This window comes from Xenopus tropicalis, chromosome 8, assembly GCF_000004195.4.
Source record: "Xenopus tropicalis strain Nigerian chromosome 8, UCB_Xtro_10.0, whole genome shotgun sequence".
NCBI lineage: Eukaryota > Metazoa > Chordata > Amphibia > Anura > Pipidae > Xenopus > Xenopus tropicalis.
In genome coordinates this window covers 116,733,866-116,752,935 of record NC_030684.2, presented here as the reverse complement: position 1 = coordinate 116,752,935, position 19,070 = coordinate 116,733,866, and the positions used below count along the sequence as shown (strand labels likewise).

At 36.3% G+C, this 19,070-nt stretch overlaps 1 protein-coding gene across 2 annotated transcripts in view; it reads right to left on the bottom strand.

Annotated features, from left to right (window-relative positions):
- The window catches only part of tmem121 (transmembrane protein 121), a 195,926-nt gene that overhangs the window by 85,532 nt on the left and 91,324 nt on the right, over positions 1–19,070 (bottom strand). For both annotated transcript variants that reach the window (XM_031892010.1, XM_018096958.2), the window contains exon 2: positions 11,139–11,257. The gene's annotated coding sequence lies outside the window, so the exon portion shown is untranslated. The remainder of the gene's footprint in view (positions 1–11,138; positions 11,258–19,070) is intronic.

Genomic DNA, 19,070 nt, shown 5'->3' with positions numbered 1-19,070 from the left:
CCTTCCTCTGGATCAACTAGAAGTTATATATAGGCATTATGGTATCTGTTCCGTTTTGCTCCGCCGAAAAAATTCGTGAATCTTTCAAAAGATCCGGGAAACGGCGAAAATGTTGTGCGGCAAAAAAAATTGTCGCCCACGACTATTCTTTTGTCGCCCGCGGCTGTTATTTTGTCGCACGGCTATTATTTTGTTGTCCACGGCTATTATTTCATCACCCGCGGCTATTATTTTGTCGCCAGCGGCTATTATTTCGTCACGCGGCTATTATTTTGTTGCCCGCGGCTATTCTTTTGATACCCGTGACTATTGTTTTTTTACACCGGCGACAATTTTTGGACGTGTGGCAAATTTTTCTGCGGCAAATTTTTTCATCCGTTTCGCGAAATGGATCCTCCAATGGCGAAACATGGAAATTCGCAAATCCATGCCTGGTGAAACATTTCGCCCATCACTAATTATGGTTGAACATGATGGACGTACGGCTTTTTACTATGACTCTAAACTCATATTTTGATAAATCTGCCCCTAGTATATCGGTACCTATATATGAATAAACTAACATGTCTTATAGAAGCAGTTTTATGTTATGTTATGTTATACATGTTATATGTAATGAAGGTTTGACAAGTTCAAGTCAATATTCCATTTCTATACTCCTTGGCCCTTAGAATGGATTTTTGGAGTTTTGACTGTGCAAAATGTAACATTGTGCAACTGTAATCGTGTAACTGTGTAAAATGTAAGTTCAGTTACCTTTTTACAACCCATATACTAGATTTTAGAAATTGTGTGAATGCATATCAAATAATGAATCAGCTTTACAATGTCAATTATGAAATCCCTCCCAATGCCATTGCCAGTTGACAAACTGCAAATCATAATGTGGGGTTCTTAACAGAATATTTTTAATGGCAACATACAGGATGCAAGTTACACAATGGCCACATCCATCCACCAATCCAATATATTACTAACAGATAATGATGAGTGAATTTATTCGGCAGGCATGGATTTGAACCGAATTTCCACATTTCGGCATTGGTGAATTGTTTTGTGAAATTTCTGTGAAAATTTGAAGCGGAAAAGTTCATTGCATTGGATTTTTTTTCGTTGTGCGTCAAATTGGTCTTGTAAAAAAAGGGGACGATTGTGTCAAATTGGGCACGGACACGTCAAAAAAGAGCACGCTTGTGTCAAATTGGACGCGGTCTTGTCAAATTGGGCGCAATTGCGTCAAAAAAACGTGCGGTCGCGTCAAAAAAGTGCGGGCGACAAAAAATAGATGTGGGCAACAAAAAAATAGACGTGGGCGACAAAAAAATAGATGTGGGCGACAAAAAAAGCAGCATTTTCTTGCCATTTCGCGAATTTTATGGCGAAGCAAAACGGGACAGATTCACTCATCACTACTAACAGACAACACCGGCAGGACGATGATGGTCTTTAAAAGCCTTTATTAGAATAAGGGTTCAACCCTTATTGCAATTAAGCCTTTTAAAGAAGATATCATCCTGTCGGTGCTGTCTGTTAGTAATATAAAGTTTCTAGTTCCTAGTCATTAAGCCTTGATAGAATGTTGATCAAATAAATGTAATTAGTCTATTGGATTAGCCTAATACTAATAATTAGTGATGTACCATTGAGTCCTCTGGAGGCTTAGAATAGTAGAGGAATAGAATAGTCAGTGACAGCCTGTCCTTGACACATTTTCAAGGAGAAGTTAATCCCCTCATTGTTTTCTATTTCACCCAGTTTCAAGGAGAAGTTATTCCCCTTTTTTCACCAAAACAATGCAAACCCGACAACTTGGTTTGATAACTTGGTTTTATATTAAATAAGCTAGCATTTCAAAAAGCTTAACGTTTCCACTGTTTTGTCTGTAGTTTTTACACTGCCCTTAATGCCCAACAAAATCCTAAAAATACTTAATTTCATTACAATGTTTTATTCCTTCCTAATTTGTGTCTTTCTACTACTAATTGTAGTAACTGTGCATAGCTTACAGCTTTAAAAGCTTGTGGATAATTTAATATTTTCTTAGCATTGTATTACAGTGTACTGCATAGAATGTATCCTGTGTTTTTATAATGTCCTCTTATTTACACCTTTTTCTTAATACAAGCGTTGGAATATGTTCACCCAACAGGCTTTATTCATTATAATTTGCTTCAGATTCATAATGCTTTACTTTCTATTATTACTTGTTTTCACCATCACCATGTTAATCACCATCTCATTAAAATACAAACAGTTGTCAGACATCCCATGTTCCCTGTAATGGTGACATTGTGTAGTTTTGTTCTATTCCATCTTGAGCTTAAGGATTTCAGTAACATGGAATAATTGTTCCATATGTAAAATTATATTCACTTTTAACATACCCACAGTATTCTAATGTAAATAAGTCTCTATAGCGTGACTCCAAGGGTTTCTTAATTATCTCCTTTTGAGCTGTACCTTTTTACCAAATATGGAAACATTGTATCGAAACTTCCATATTGATAAAGGACAACTTTTATTTTTTTAGAAGGAAAACTTAAAACAATGTATATATAAGCTCTTATATATATATAATCTTTTATGTAAAACCCTGCTTCATCTAAATAAACCATTTTCATAAAAAATATATTTTTTTAGTAGTATGTACTATTGGGTACTTGTACATAGAAAATTGGCATTTTAAGAATGAAGGCCCGCCCCCTGGGATCATAGGGTTCACAGTGCACACAAACAAGCCAAGGCACACATACATGCTAGGCCCCATCAGCCAATGAATGGACAGAGTTCTGTCTTTTGCTTCCACACTACTTCCCGTTACCGTCAGACCTGCATTATTTCCTGTCATGTGATCTCTGAGGGACACAGCCCATCACTAAATGGTGGCTCAAGGGAAAGGATGCAAAAGGGCAATATTTACTGATATATATATTCCATTTTGGCGAGATTCTTTAATAGGTCACTTAACATAACAAACCACCTGTTGGATAAGCATTCATTCTGAAGGGTATAGTTTGCCTTTAAAAGATCTTGTCAAAATCATGCTGGTTTTCATTTTTTATTTTCTTTTAAAGAATCTGCTTTCCATATGGATATAAAATTGCAAACATTCCATGGGATTCTATGGTTTAAAATAGAAATATCAACTGCAGTACACATGATGAGAGCTGAAGTCATAAATATATCTTAAATATTCATACATGACCATCAGAACTATTGCAAAAGTGAAAATGTTATATAAACTTAATCTCGTTACAATAAGAAACTTTCTAAATGTAATTAATAAAGTCTAACGTCAGTTATATTGTTAGACTTTGTTTGTTTGTGTTTGAGAGTTAACTCGAATGCATTTTATAGGCCCCCTTGTAACATATATCAGACATAACTGTTGATCAAAATCTGAATTCTGACTCCGGCACAGGGTGGGAATGGCCCACCAGGAGAGCAGTATAAATCCCAGTGAACCCTGATCCCGTTGGACCCTGCAATAATTACCCGGTGGGTACCCCAGTCTGACAATTATAAAGAGAGAATGAAGAAAGACAGATTACTTAGATGGGGGTAAATGAAAAGTAACTTGATTATTTTAGAAAGTGTATAGGATGTTTAATTGAGTATACAAGTATGGGACCTGTTATCCAGGTCAGAACTTTGGGGTTTCCAGATAAGGGAGCATTCTGTCATTTGGATCTCCTACCTTAAGTCTACCAAAAATCATTTAAACATTAATTAAACCCAACAGGATTGTGTTGCCTCCAATAAGGATCAATTCTATCTTAGTTAGGATCAAGTACAGGTACTGTTTTATTATTACAGAGAAAAGGGAATCATTTAACCATTAAATAAACCCAATAGGGCTGTTCTGCCCCCAATAAGGGGTAATTATATCTTAGTTGGGTTCAAGTACAGGTACTGTTTTATTATTACAGAGAGAAGGGAATCATTTAACCATTAAATAAACCCAATAGGGCTGTTCTGCCCCAATAAGGGGTAATTATATCTTAGTTGGGATCAAGTACAGGTACTGTTTTATTATTACAGAGAAAAGGGAATCATTTAACCATTAAATAAACCCAATAGGGCTGTTCTGCCCCCAATAAGGGGTAATTATATCTTAGTTGGGATCAAGTACATGTACTGTTTTATTATTACAGAGAAAAGGGAATCATTTAACCATTAAATAAACCCAATAGGGCTGTTCTGCCCCCAATAAGGGGTAATTATATCTTAGCTGGGATCAATTATAGGTACTGTTTTATTATTACAGAGAAAAGGGAATCATTTAACCATTAAATAAACCCAATAGGGCTGTTCTGCCCCCAATAAGGGGTAATTATATCTTAGTTGGGATCAAGTACAGGTACTGTTTTATTATTACAGAGAAAAGGGAATCATTTAACCATTAAATAAACCCAATAGGACTGTTCTGCCCCAATAAGGGATAATTCTATCTTAGTTAGGATCAAGTACAGGTACTGTTTTATTATTACAGAGAAAAGGGAATCATTTAACCATTAAATAAACCCAATAGGGCTGTTCTGCCCCCAATAAGGATTAATTATATCTTAGTTGGGATCAAGTACAGGTACTGTTTTATTATTACAGAGAAAAGGGAATCATTTAACCATTAAATAAACCCAATAGGGCTGTTCTGCCCCCAATAAGGGGTAATTATATCTTAGTTGGGATCAAGTACAGGTACTGTTTTATTATTACAGAGAAAAGGGAATCATTTAACCATTAAATAAACCCAATAGGGCTGTTCTGCCCCCAATAAGGATCAATTCTATCTTAGTTAGGATCAAGTACAAGGTACTGACTTAACATTACAAAGAAAAGGTAAAAGGGAACAGCATAGGCGTCACCTTCTTCCACCTTGTGCTATAAGCCAGATGCATAACTAACATTTGACTCAAGTGAGACTTTGTAAGACAACCAGTTTTTCTTGCCCATGGACTGGAGGAAATCAGATTTTATTTCCCATATTTGTCAGTGTCACCAAGATGTCTTGTATAAGGGATTTTTGTTCCGACTTTTAACATGACTGACAACTCTAACTAACAGATAGCTGTCACTACTAAACTAGAGTCTCTTAAATGCAGTGGGGCAACTGAAAGAATCCCAATGGATGTGAAGTTCATAGACTGTTTTATGGTGCCTAGAGACAGAGCATGATAGCTCTAAGTGGCCTTAATTCCTCTGAATGTGAGAAACATAAACAGTATCTACAATTAACACTTTTTCATCAGAAAAATGCTTCAGTTTAGATCACATCTAGAGTTGAAAAAATAACCTTCTGCTTCTCTCCTGCTGTTTCTGTGTGTTTATCAGTGTAATTATGGTCTTGGTGTGAGAGCTCTCTTCATTGACTGGTAACTACGGTGCCGGTGGAATTGCATAAGCAGTTATGAAGTGGCTTTTGCATTGGAACATATAATGTAGTTACTTGATTTTGACTATTGGAAATGGAAATACAATAATTGGGGTTATGTTATCGTCTTAAATTACCTACATCTATAAAATTGTAATGAAGAGACCCAACCAGTGCGAAGCTTGTCCTTAGAGAGGAAGACGATTAAGGAGGAGTTTTTCTTAACAGCTACCTAGGGGCACATTTACTAACCCACGAACGGGCCGAATGCGTCCGATTGCGTTATTTTCGTAATGATCGGTAATTTTGCGATTTTTTCGTATTTTTTGCGATTTTTTCGGCGTCTTTGCGATTTTTGCGTAAAAACGCGAGTTTTTCGTAGCCATTACGAAAGTTGCGCAAAGTCGCGATTTTTTCGTAGCGTTAAAACTTGCGCGAAACGTCTGCCTTTTAAGTTTTAACGCTACGAAAAAGGCGCGACTTTGCGCGCAAGTGTTAACACTACGAAAAAATTGCAACTTTTGTAATGGCTACGAAAAACTCGCGTTTTTACGCAAAAATCGCAAAGACGCCGAAAAAAACGCAAAAAATACGAAAAAGTCGCAAAATGTTCGTTTCCAATCGGAATTTTTCCAATTCGGATTTGAAATCGTGTCTTAGTAAATCAGCCCCCTATAGTACATTTAGTAATGCACAGCCACACCTTTATTTTAAATTCTCACAAAGTATGCAAATTGTAGCAATATATGGATAAAGAGTATTGAGTACACACATACAAAGAAAATATACATTACATGACATAAACACTAATATTGCATCATTGTTTCACAGGGTGCATAATGTAGTGCATAAATATAATTCTATTACTATTGGAAGCCAAATTTTGAAAAAAGACCAGAGTCCATCAAGTTCAACCCTTCCAAGTAAACCCAGCACACACAACCCACACCTACCAATCTATACACTCACATACATAAACTATAAATACAACCACTAATACTAACTGTAGATATTAGTATCACAATAGCCTTGGATATTCTGATTGATCAAGAACTCATCCAGGCCCCTCTTAAAGGCATTAACAGAATCTGCCATTACCACATCACTAGGAAGGGCATTCCCCAACCTCACTGCCCTCACCGTGAAAAACCCCCTACGCTGCTTCAAATGGAAGCTCCTTTCCTCTAATCTAAAGGGGTGGCCTCTGGTGCGTTGATTGTTTTTATGGAAAAAAGAACATCTGCCTATAATCCCCTCTAATGTACTTGTACAGAGTAATCATGTCCCCTCGCAAGCGCCTCTTTTCCAGAGAAAACAACCCGAACCTCGACAGTCTCACCTCATAGTTTAAATCTTCCATCCCCTTTACCAGTTTAGTTGCAGTCTCTGCACTCTCTCCAGCTCATTAATATCCTTCTTAAGGACTGGAGCCCAAAACTGCACTGCATACTCAGGGTGAGGCCTTACCAGGGTTTTTATGTGGTTTTATTAAAAAACTTCACAAAAGAGAATTAACATAACTCAGACCGACATGCCAGCCAATAATTACAAGTTACAACTAAAATTCACCCCCCCCCCCAGTCCACTGGCCAAATGTCCCGATGAAGATCCTGACATATGGACAAAAGCAGTCTCAGTCCTGGGAAGAGTCTATGATTTTGCCGTGGATTTCCGGAAGAGGACGATGGAAAATCAAAACTATTTACATCCTTACCAGGGACCTATAAAGGGGCTTTGTCTGTAGATTATACGTAGCTTTGTAGTATGGATACAAAACAATAGGGATGTAGCGAACCTCAAAAAAAAAGTTGGCGAACCTGTTCGCGAACTTCCGCCGAAAATTGCAAATATTCGCGAACTTTGCGAACCCCATAGACTTCAATGGGAAGGCGAACTTTAAAACCTAGAAAAGCCATTTCTGGCCAGAAAACTGATTTTAAAGTTGTTTAAAGGGTGCCACGACCTGGACAGTGACATGCAGGAGGGGGATCAAGGGCAAAAACTTCTCTGAAAAATTGACACACGCCGTTTTTCGAAAATGATCGGTAATTTTGCGACTTTTTCGTAATTTCCGGCGCTTTCGTAAAGTTATCGTAAGTTTTGCGACATTTTCGGAGCATTCGTAACGTTATCGTAAGTTTTGCGACTTTTTCGGAGCATTCGTAACGTTATCGTAAGTTTTGCGACTTTTTCGGAGCAGTCGTACCGTTATCGTAAGTTTTGCGACTTTTTCGGAGCATTCGTAACGTTATCGTAAGTTTTGCGACTATTTCGTAGCATTCGTAACGTTATCGTAAGTTTTGCGACTTTTTCGGAGCATTCGTAACGTTATCGTAAGTTTTGCGACTTTTTCGGAGCATTCGTAACGTTATCGTAAGTTTTGCGATTTTTTCGGTTCCGGCGAACCCAAATTGCGAACATCACGAAAAGTTCGCGAATTTGCGGACTTGCGAACACCCGATGTTCGCGCGAATTAGTTCGCCGGCGAACAGTTCGCTACATCTCTACAAAACAAGTCATTTCAATTCAACACTTTGAAACCACCTGAAGATGAAAAATTATCCAGCAAGCAAGCAGCCAATTTACTGTGGTTGAGTATCGAAATAGGTGATGCCTTCCTGAACTCAACAAACATACGGACCCATGGATAAATTACTACAAATTTTTTACCAAATTATATATGCTTTCTATAGCTTTCAAATTATGAATAATTCATTATCACTCCCTCTAGAAGGATTTCTATATCCTAAGTACTCTTATAGTAGACAAACCCTTCCTATTTTCTTTATTATGTTCCATATGAATACTCTCTTATCGTATACAAAGTCCTGAGGGCAGTGTCTAACTGGGATGCCAGGGGCCCACCAGAAAACCTTAGACCGTGGTGCTACTCTTGAAACTATTTTCCATCCACTTCTCACTCAACCTCTATTTTCCTAGTTTTTAATCTTTACACACTATTCTTCTTTATATTTAGTCGATTTGTTCCCACAGGAAATGACCATGAATAAAGCCAAATGGTTAGAAGCAGCAGAGCCCACTTACACTTGGGCCCACCGGGAGTTTTCCTGGTATCCTTGTGGGCCAGTCCGACACTGCCTGAGGGAAAGGTTTGCTGATCTGTGTATACAGATATGACTGCAAAGTAGAGAGAACTTTAACAGTATGTTAATAGAGGCATAACTTTGGGGGCTCTTTGCAAAAATAATTTTTTAGACACTAAAAAACGAAACACTAATCTCATTAAAACTAAACTCACTAAACTCAAAATCTAGCCTGTGGATACCCCTTATATAAGAGCTATGGAGGTTTAGTTAGCTCAAACATCTAATAAAGTGTTCTATATACTTCTATCACTCTTGGTAAATAATCCTCCTATTATACTTCTACAACTAACGGATTTCAAAAAGTCAATTTTACTTGATAATCATCCGGGATAATGCTTTGTCTTTAATCTAATGTTCTAAGGGGGAGGCTGAGAGCTGCCAATGCATGCACACTCTGAAAGAACAAGAAGAAAGGAACTAACAGCCAAAAGCCCAGCGAACATACTGTACAGTATCTGTTACTCGCAACTGATATTGTGAAATGTGTAAGAGGTCAGATAACTGCTATATCCTTCCCAGATTGTGTTTTTGCTCATATCACTGTGACTTCTACAGGCAAGAAATATAGTCTGTACTGCAGAGAAGCTTCCAGACTTATAATATAAAAGCCCACTGTCTTTTCTTAAATAGTATGATAAGTATTCTATAAACTTCATTGCTCATGAGATAAGAACTTACGGAAACAAATAAGGAAGGGAAGATTTTGCCTTATTAGCCTTTTTTGCCTCCAATAAGGATTTATTATATCTTAGTTGGGATCAAGTACAGGTACTGTTTTATTATTACAGAGAAAAGGGAATCATTTAACCATTAAATAAACCCAATAGGGCTGTTCTGCCCCCAATAAGGGGTAATTATATCTTAGTTGGGATCAAGTACAGGTACTGTTTTATTATTACAGAGAAAAGGGAATCATTTAACCATTAAATAAACCCAATAGGGCTGTTCTGCCCCCAATAAGGGGTAATTATATCTTAGTTGGGATCAAGTACAGGGTACTGTTTTATTATTACAGAGAAAAGGGAATCATTTAACCATTAAATAAACCCAATAGGGCTGTTCTGCCTCCAATAAGGGGTAATTATATCTTAGTTGGGATCAAGTACAGGGTACTGTTTTATTATTACAGAGAAAAGGGAATCATTTAACCATTAAATAAACCCAATAGGGCTGTTCTGCCCCAATAAGGGGTAATTATATCTTAGTTGGGATCAAGTACAAGGTACTGTTTTATTATTACAGAGAAAAGGGAATCATTTAACCATTAAATAAACCCAATAGGGCTGTTCTGCCCCCAATAAGGGGTAATTATATCTTAGTTGGGATCAAGTACAGGTACTGTTTTATTATTACAGAGAAAAGGGAATCATTTAACCATTAAATAAACCCAATAGGGCTGTTCTGCCCCCAATAAGGGGTAATTATATCTTAGTTGGGATCAAGTACAGGTACTGTTTTATTATTACAGAGAAAAGGGAATCATTTAACCATTAAATAAACCCAATAGGGCTGTTCTGCCCCCAATAAGGGGTAATTATATCTTAGTTGGGATCAAGTACAGGTACTGTTTTATTATTACAGAGAAAAGGGAATCATTTAACCATTAAATAAACCCAATAGGGCTGTTCTGCCCCCAATAAGGGGTAATTATATTTTAGTTGGGATCAAGTACAGGTACTGTTTTATTATTACAGAGAAAAGGGAAATCATTTAAAAATGTGAAATATTTGCTTATAATGGAGTCTATGGTAGATGGCCTTTCCGTTATTCGGAACTTTCTGGAGAATGGGTTTCCGGATAAGGGATCCCATACCTGTATTTGAAATTTGTAATAAATAAGCAAACATTCAAGTTTATTAAGGGGCAGATTTATGATCACTCAAGCAATCATAAAGGAACCCTGTGTGAATTAAGGAACTCACATGAGGTTTCCGGGAAAAAAACTTGTTAGTTAAGGTATTTTTACTGAAGTGGGCTTCCTCAACTAAAGAAGTTTTTTTTTCCCAGAAACTGTGTGAGTTCCATAACGTACGCAGGGTTTCCTTTATGATTGCTCGAGCTGAAGGACTTGTCCAGTCTTAAATCTGTCCCTAAAATTTCAAGTTTAATCGAATTAAAAAAAAAAACCTCTAAAATGAAAATAATCCAAAATTGATTAAATATCCCTTCCCAGTTAAAGCAAATAGAGGATCCAGGTAAGCGGAAAAAGAGAGAGAGATTTTCATTCTGACAAATATGAATATGCCCATTGTTTTGAATAGAGCTAAGCAAGTTTCTGCTATCAAATTGAAAAATATGAAAAAAACTCATTTTTCTTTCAATAACAAAAAAAAAACTTGATAAATCTGCCTAATATCTTTCAAACTAGTATAAATAGTGTCTATCATTTTGTTTTGATGTGCAGTATTGGGGTATCTTGGGATAGTAACTTATATACTTATATACTAATACAGATTTTCTGCAATCATTACATGCAAGTTTTATTCTTTTGTGTTTTGTTAAGGTGTTATAGTTGTATAATTCTCCCAAAAGAACGAAATTCAGCCTGGCTGAAATTATAGATAAACACATGGAACTGTTTAGAAGTGGTGCTGGCCATAGAAATTGAGAAGGATTGCGCACTTAGACAGCATGACAGATAGAATGAATAAGTCACTTACTGCTTCCTAAGATCTCCCTGTACAACATACAGTAGAACATAAAAAATCCTTTGAATGTGTGTTCTCGTGAATACCCAAGGTTTCCTAGGAGAATAAGGATGTCCTATCGCATTTCAGCCCTGAAAAATAGACAAATAAAAAGGGTTTAGTTATAATGCAAAAGCATTACACAGATGTTGCTGAACTTTGTCCGTGACCTACTGTATATTCATTGTTTTATCTGCCTGAGATTGTAATTAAAATTGATTAGGCAGTTTTTACAGTTTTGCCGTCCCTGTTTAAATAGTCTAGCAGTCTGTGCAGGTTAAAACCTCATATGCCTGTTTAATACATTCTTCACGTATAATTAAGCCTTACCATGCCTACATCCTAGGTGTCTGTTTCTATTATCTATTCTATCATCATTGCTTTCTCCTTATGTGGAACTTTGAAAATAAAGGAATTTCAGGGTGCAAATAAACTTGTGCTCTGTAAATGTTTTACTGTCCATCTATTGAACTTTATATCAGGAATGCTTCAGTTCTATATTATAAATAATGTTGCCCCCCATGAGGCAAGGAAAGAATTTTAACTTGTGGTATAACTGCAGGGACCACTGGAACTTGGACAAGCCACTATAAAATTAACCTTTGTTAGTGCAATAAAGTTTTATGGTGATATTCACGGTTTTGCCTGCGGTGACATTTTCTCCATGAATTTTGCCATGCATGTTTTGCCAGAATAAACTGGTAAATTAAAATGGAAAAACAAACGTAGACGTTGCTTGCCCATTGCTTTTCACATCAGTGGGAGCCGGATGTAGAGGATTTCTGGCATGAGCAACTGGGAGAAAATGATAAATAGAAGGTATAATATTGATGGAAAAGTTGCTGCCATATTTGGCAAGAAATTGGCAACATATTGGGAACATGGGAGACTTTTCTTCTATGTAGATCAGTTGTAGTCTAGTGGCTACAAAGGAACAATGTATATTATACTGTATATGCTATATGTATGTGCTATTGCAGAGCCATAAACATTTTAACCACAATATACTTATGGCTTCCCATTGACTCCAATCTCTGCAAAATTTTGCAGTTTGACAACATTTTCTGCAGCTGTCAAAAGACAGCAAGTTCACCCATCACTAATGTTCATTTTCAAGTCCCAAATGTCTAGCATTGCAGTACAGCAGCCATTAGACTACTAATACATAGCTGATCCTATAAGGATCAAACAGTGTTGATGTTTTGCACATTATAAATAAAGTAAGAGATATTCTTTGAGTCAGGATGGTAGGAGAAAGAGTTCTGGTGGACTGACCAAGGTATCAATTTTAACAAACATGTCATTTCTTTTAAAACTTTCCAGATTGTAAAGTTAATGTTCCTGATACTTTTCAATTTTGAGTTTTAAAATCTTTGGGAATCATACAAGATTTCCCACTCTGTTATTTGATAACCAGCCTACCAGACTAAATTGGTGGGAAAGAGGATGGCGAAGAAAACATAATCAAATACAGATTATCCAGCTACATAGTGGGAGTGATCTAGAACCCCTTCTGCTCTATTTTATCAACTGATATCAATTTGTATGGGTCCACGTCTACACCTTAATAGGAGCATCTGCTTCAACTGATATTCTTCAGTATCATTTGATTACTAAACCAGCTGAGCTTGCCCATCATATTGATCATTGTCAAAGTTTTAAAATAACGGTTTGTAAAGTTGAATACATGTATGGTTCATGTTATAGAGAATGCTTGGCACCTGGGCGTAAATTAAACCCAATAGGATTGTTGTGCTTACAATAAAGATTCATTATATCTTAGCTGGGATCATGTACACGGTAATGTTTTATATTATAGGGAAAAAAATCATTTTTAGAAATGTGAATTATTTGATTAAAATGCAGTCTATGGGAGATGGCCTTTCTGTAATTTGGGGCTTTCTAGATAACAGGTTTCCAGATAAAGGATCCCATACCTGTACTATAAAGCCAGTGGTAGTTCTCTTGTTAAATGCTGATACTGATCTATATTTATAAAAAGATTGTTTTTTGGAAGGGTCCCGATTAGATCGGTTTAGCATAAACCATTCTAAATGGATGTACATTATTTGGGACAGTAATTAAACATCAGATCTTAAATTGTGATGTGAAAATAACACAACTCCTTATGTTCGTATACTCCAAATAGTTCCTAATGGGGTTATATAATAGAAAGTGCTACAACTGTTATAGGTTTGGTGATCATTCTAAAAACAACCATCTTATTGGTTGCTATGGGTTATTGTACCTGAGCAAACGTTGTGTCTTTTATTACACATGGGGAAATTGTAGATATTTAAACTATTTCATTGTTTTTAGTTTTCTTAGTGGTATAACTTGTTATACTATTTAATGTAATAAATAAAACTATAAGCACAGCAAGTTAAACATAAAGAACGAGTCCTTTAGAAACTGAAGCCGTCAGTATATCAGGACTAATCAATAGATATCCCTTCCCGCAAATTCCATTAGAAATGGTGACATTTACAAGGTTAATGCTTTGATGCCTGGGCTTGTATTGTTAGTATATTTTATCCTGATATGAGGCAATTCAAACTGGCAGAGATTTTGTAAAGCAAATGTCATATATCATAAAGTGTGTGCAGCCTTAGTAGTCTTATAGAAAATGAAATGACTTCTTTCTGGGTTACATGAGTGGGGCCCAATAAAAGCTTCCCAAAAATATTTTCATATCATGAAAATTTTGATCATGAAAATGTTGCCTAAATTTTCCAAATGCATTGGAGTCATGGCAGTTTTTTTTATTTTCTCACCAATGCAATTAGAGTCAATGTGTATTTTTTTTTCACATTCAGTAGAGTTAATGGGGTTTCGTAAATATTATACAGGTATGGGACCTATTATCCAACATGTTTGGGACCTGAGGTATTCTGGATAAGGGATCTTTCCATAATTTGGATCTCCATACCTTGTCTACTAATAAATAATTTATTTAAACATGAAATAAACTCAACAGGATTGTTTTTCCTCCAATAAAGATGAATTATATCTTAGTTGGGATCAACTGCTATGTACTGTTTTATTATTACAGAGAAAAGGGGAATATGTTTTGAAATTTTGAATTATTTCGTTAAAATGGAGTCTATGAAAGATGATGTTCCCATAATTTGAAACTTTCTGGATAACAGGTTTCCAGATAATTGATCCCATACTTGTAATATCCTGTAAATACTGACCACTTAAGAGCTGGCATGACACACCAGTATGATTATACAGGTATAGGACCCGTTATCCAGAATGCTCAGGACCAAGGGTATTCTGGATAAGGGGTCTTTCCATATTTTGGATCTCCATGCCGTAAATCTACTAAAAAAATCAGTAAAACTTTAATAAACCCAATAGGATTGTTTTGCATCCAATAAGGGGTAATTATATCTTAGTTGGGATCAAGTACAGGTACTGTTTTATTATTACAGAGAAAAAGGAATCATTTAACCATTAAATAAACCCAATAGGGCTGTTCTGCCCCCAATAAGGGGTAATTATATCTTAGTTGGGATCAAGTACAGGTACTGTTTTATTATTACAGAGAAAAGGGAATCATTTAACCATTAAATAAACCCAATAGGGCTGTTCTGCCCCCAATAAGGGGTAATTATATCTTAGTTGGGATCAAGTACAGGTACTGTTTTATTATTACAGAGAAAAGGGAATCATTTAACCATTAAATAAACCCAATAGGGCTGTTCTGCCCCAATAAGGGGTAATTATATCTTAGTTGGGATCAAGTACAGGTACTGTTTTATTATTACAGAGAAAAGGGAAATCATTTAACCCAGGGGTGTCGAACTCAATCAGAGAAGGGGCCAAAATCTAAAATCCAGCCTAAATCGCGGGCCGAATGGTTTACTGAACAGTCATAAACTGACAACGTTAACCAGAAATGTGAATTTAAAATGAGTGGAACAATCTTTTCCTTAACAGTGCTGTTAACCAACTCACTTAAATTGTCTGCCTTCACCGTCAACTTTTCTTTTCCTGGACATTTTGGGATCAATATTGGCAGTAAAAGATGTAGTTTATTGGAAATCTGTGTTAGAAGGAAAAAGTTGAAAACTGCACAGGGATAGCTTGATTTGGCAGATGGAGTCAGTCAATAAATGCCTGGCTGGGTACAGATAGCAGATTCTGATTTTTATGCCTGCACTTTATGCCAGGAACTGTCAGCTTCTGCTGTGTACTTTTTAGCACACGCTCTCCTGTGTACTTTTTAGCACACCCTCTCCTGTGTACTTTTTAGCACACCCTCTCCTGTGTACTTTTTAGCACACCCTCTCCTGCGTACTTTTTAGCACACGCTCTCCTGTGTATTTTTTAGCATACGGCCATACGCTCTCCTGTGTATTTTTTAGCACACGCTCTTTAGCACTCGCCTCCTGAATCTCGCGTGACTTGTGGCTTGTGATCTCGCCGGCCGTACTTGCTATCTATTACGCATGCGCATAAAATCTATGCGCATGCGTAATAGATAGCAAGTACGGCCGGCGAGATCGGTGCGGGCCACATTGCAAGCCTGGCGGGCCGGACTTGGCCCGCGGACCTTGTGTTTGACACCTGTGATTTAACCATTAAATAAACCCAATAGGGCTGTTCTGCCCCAATAAGGGGTAATTATATCTTAGTTGGGATCAAGTACAGGTACTGTTTTATTATTACAGAGAAAAGGGAATCATTTAAACATTAAAGAAACCCAATAGGGCTGTTCTGCCCCCAATAAGGGGTAATTATATCTTAGTTGGGATCAAGTACAGGTACTGTTTTATTATTACAGAGAAAAGGGAATCATTTAAACATTAAAGAAACCCAATAGGGCTGTTCTGCCCCCAATAAGGGGTAATTATATCTTAGTTGGGATCAAGTACAGGTACTGTTTTATTATTACAGAGAAAAAGGAATCATTTTACCATTAAATAAACCCAATAGGGCTGTTCTGCCCCCAATAAGGGGTAATTATATCTTAGTTGGGATCAAGTACAGGTACTGTTTTATTATTACAGAGAAAAGGGAATCATTTAACCATTAAATAAACCCAATAGGGCTGTTCTGCCCCAATAAGGGGTAATTATACCTTAGTTGGGATCAAGTACAGGTACTGTTTTATTATTAGCAGAATTTAATATGCTTATACAAAACCTAAAATAATGAATAGATCAAAAGGCAGAAATATATTTAATAAGCATCACTAGGTAATTATAACACTTCAGTGTTTACAAGTCACATGATCTTAAGGATTCAGATTCAGTAGCATGGATTTGGCTGAATCCTGCTGAAAAAGGCCGAATCTTGGACGAATTCTGGATTTGGTGCATCCCTAATCATAACATTGTTTATACAGTAAGATTTGTTCATTGCATGCAAATAGATTTTAATATTATGAATAAAAGCAGGAAATTGCATTATTGTTCAGGTTCTGAAAAGAATTAAGTCTAACACTGTGCTTCATGGAAAGTAGGTCAAGTGCACCAATTTCCTCATATAAAATTATAAAATGTATAAATGTCAAGTGGTTTAAGTTGCTGGAACACGTTCTAAATTATACAGTTTAAATAAAAGATTTAAATATATATTTTTATATTAATATATTAAAATAATATAATATAAATAATATATTATATAATATATAAATATCATATAAAATTATATATATAATATATAAAATTCTAAAATAAATGCTGACGCACACCAGGAACTTAAATATAAGATGTTTATTTATTAAATCAATGTTTCAGTTTCTATAATCTCTCAAAAGCTCTGTAAAGGATGATAATGATAAAGATAATTATTTGTTATTATTTCACTTATTGTGTTACTCACACTCTCTAGTGTGATATTTCCATGGCTTTCTGGTTGCTAGGGTCTAACTGGTCACCACAAGAATAAAAACTGCGAAGCAGAATTAAGGTGAAGAGACAACAAGACAGAAGCAGAGCGACGCATTTCATGCTACTTGGGTTCTCATAGAGCTGTATATATGTAGCTTTAAATATTCGGCTTGGGATTTGTACTCTGGACAACATTAAGAGAAACAGCCAAATGATGAGGCTGGTATGATAGTAAAACACTTCAGTAGCAAAATTTCCTGGCATCCAAAAAATACTGGTAAATGATGAATCCTTCTTTTATATTAAAATTGTACGATGAAAACATAAGTAAAGTGGGGATTTGTAGATGCTGGCCTGGATACACACTTTCCATTGTTCAACTTATGTTCTCATAGATAATTGCACAATTTATCAAAAACCACTCTCAGGTGGCTACGGGAACGCGTAATCCATCAGCACGCACAGGTCCCTCAAGTCATTGAATACATTTGTGATAGTAGGCGCATAAACATAAAGTTACTCTGTGCCATGGAGTGTGAGAAACCAACTCATCATTGTTGTGTACTGATAAAATCAGATAAAATAGTAACAATATAAAATATAACATCATATAAATGCAGAAGGTACCATTTCAGGCTAACATTAAAACTAATTCATGAAGAAGACAAACATGACTTTTACTGGGTTGTCTAACCTGATGGCCTTACGTTTTTGATTAACATCAACTCACATTACCGCTCAATGATCACATGCTTTGTGTGTGTGTTTGTGTAAAGTCATTAAAAAGGGTATATATAAATGAGCTTCTGTGTAACCATGGTGGCTCGAATAATTTTAGGGCTTTAATAATAATAATAATAATAATAATATGTAATTATGGGTCCAATGTATGGGCCCTAAAATTCTATTTGATGGGGCTAAAGCTGCTGCTATTAAGAAATGCATCACGATTGTAACTGTTTGCTACATTGCAATTTTGCTTGAAGTACTGTATATACTCGAGTATAAGCCTAGTTTTTCAGCACCCTTTTTCAGTCACCTTCGGCTTATACTCGAGTCGGGTGCCATGGGTCCCTCCAGACTAGCACCCTCTGTCCTTTGTGTGCAAATAAGGCCCCCACAACCAGACCCTCCAGTGCCTCCCAAATTCATCTTCATCTACCAGCCTCACCTGTCCCATTCTGCACTAGACATTGCACTTTAAAACTATATATAGTTTATATAGAATATAAAGGATTTTAATTCTTTGTGTTTTAGCTTGGTTGCTGTTTGAGCTAAGGGGGTAGTACTCTTAAGGTATCATTGTTGATACCATATTGTTTTTGTTGACCCTCTTCTCCACTTTCAGAGCTAGTTTACTGTTTTTCTTTGAAATGTTTAAAAACATATACCCCACTGATGCATCATTTAATGTACTTTCATTGGTATTTATTTTGATTATTGAAACTTAGCAGTAGCTGCTGCATTTCCCACCCTAGGCTTATAATGGAGTCAGTAAGTTTTTCCCGTTTTCTTAAGTAAAATAAGGTACCTTGGCTTTTATTCGGATCGGCTTATACTCGAGTATATACGATAAGTGGTAACCAGACATATGTCCAGTAAGGAAGGGGGCCTGCGATACCGCTTGTTAGCAACATACAATGCTGTTTTGATATTCTTACCCTGGAGGTTTCATGACAATTCACACTTCCAGTCATGTACATTGAAAGATAAACACCTGCCTCAATGAGAACCTCAATTATAATCATGGTACCATTGTGACTGATCATATTTTCCTACATGTGTTTCAGCCAACACCTAACTGAATAAGTTCAATTGAATCATTGTGATTGGGTGGCTGTAACTGTACCACCTTAAGGGTTTAAATGCCAGGGAATTCCCTTCCACTGGTGAAACATTTTCAATAAAACTCAGAAAGTCCAGTTGTTTTAGATTTAATTCTGCTAGATACTGTATATCATGATCTGGATGAATGAGAATTTTCATAGACAACAATTTAGAGAGCCCCCTCCCACCTTAGTGAACTGTTCTTTGTAAACATGAGAAGAAGGACAATAAAACT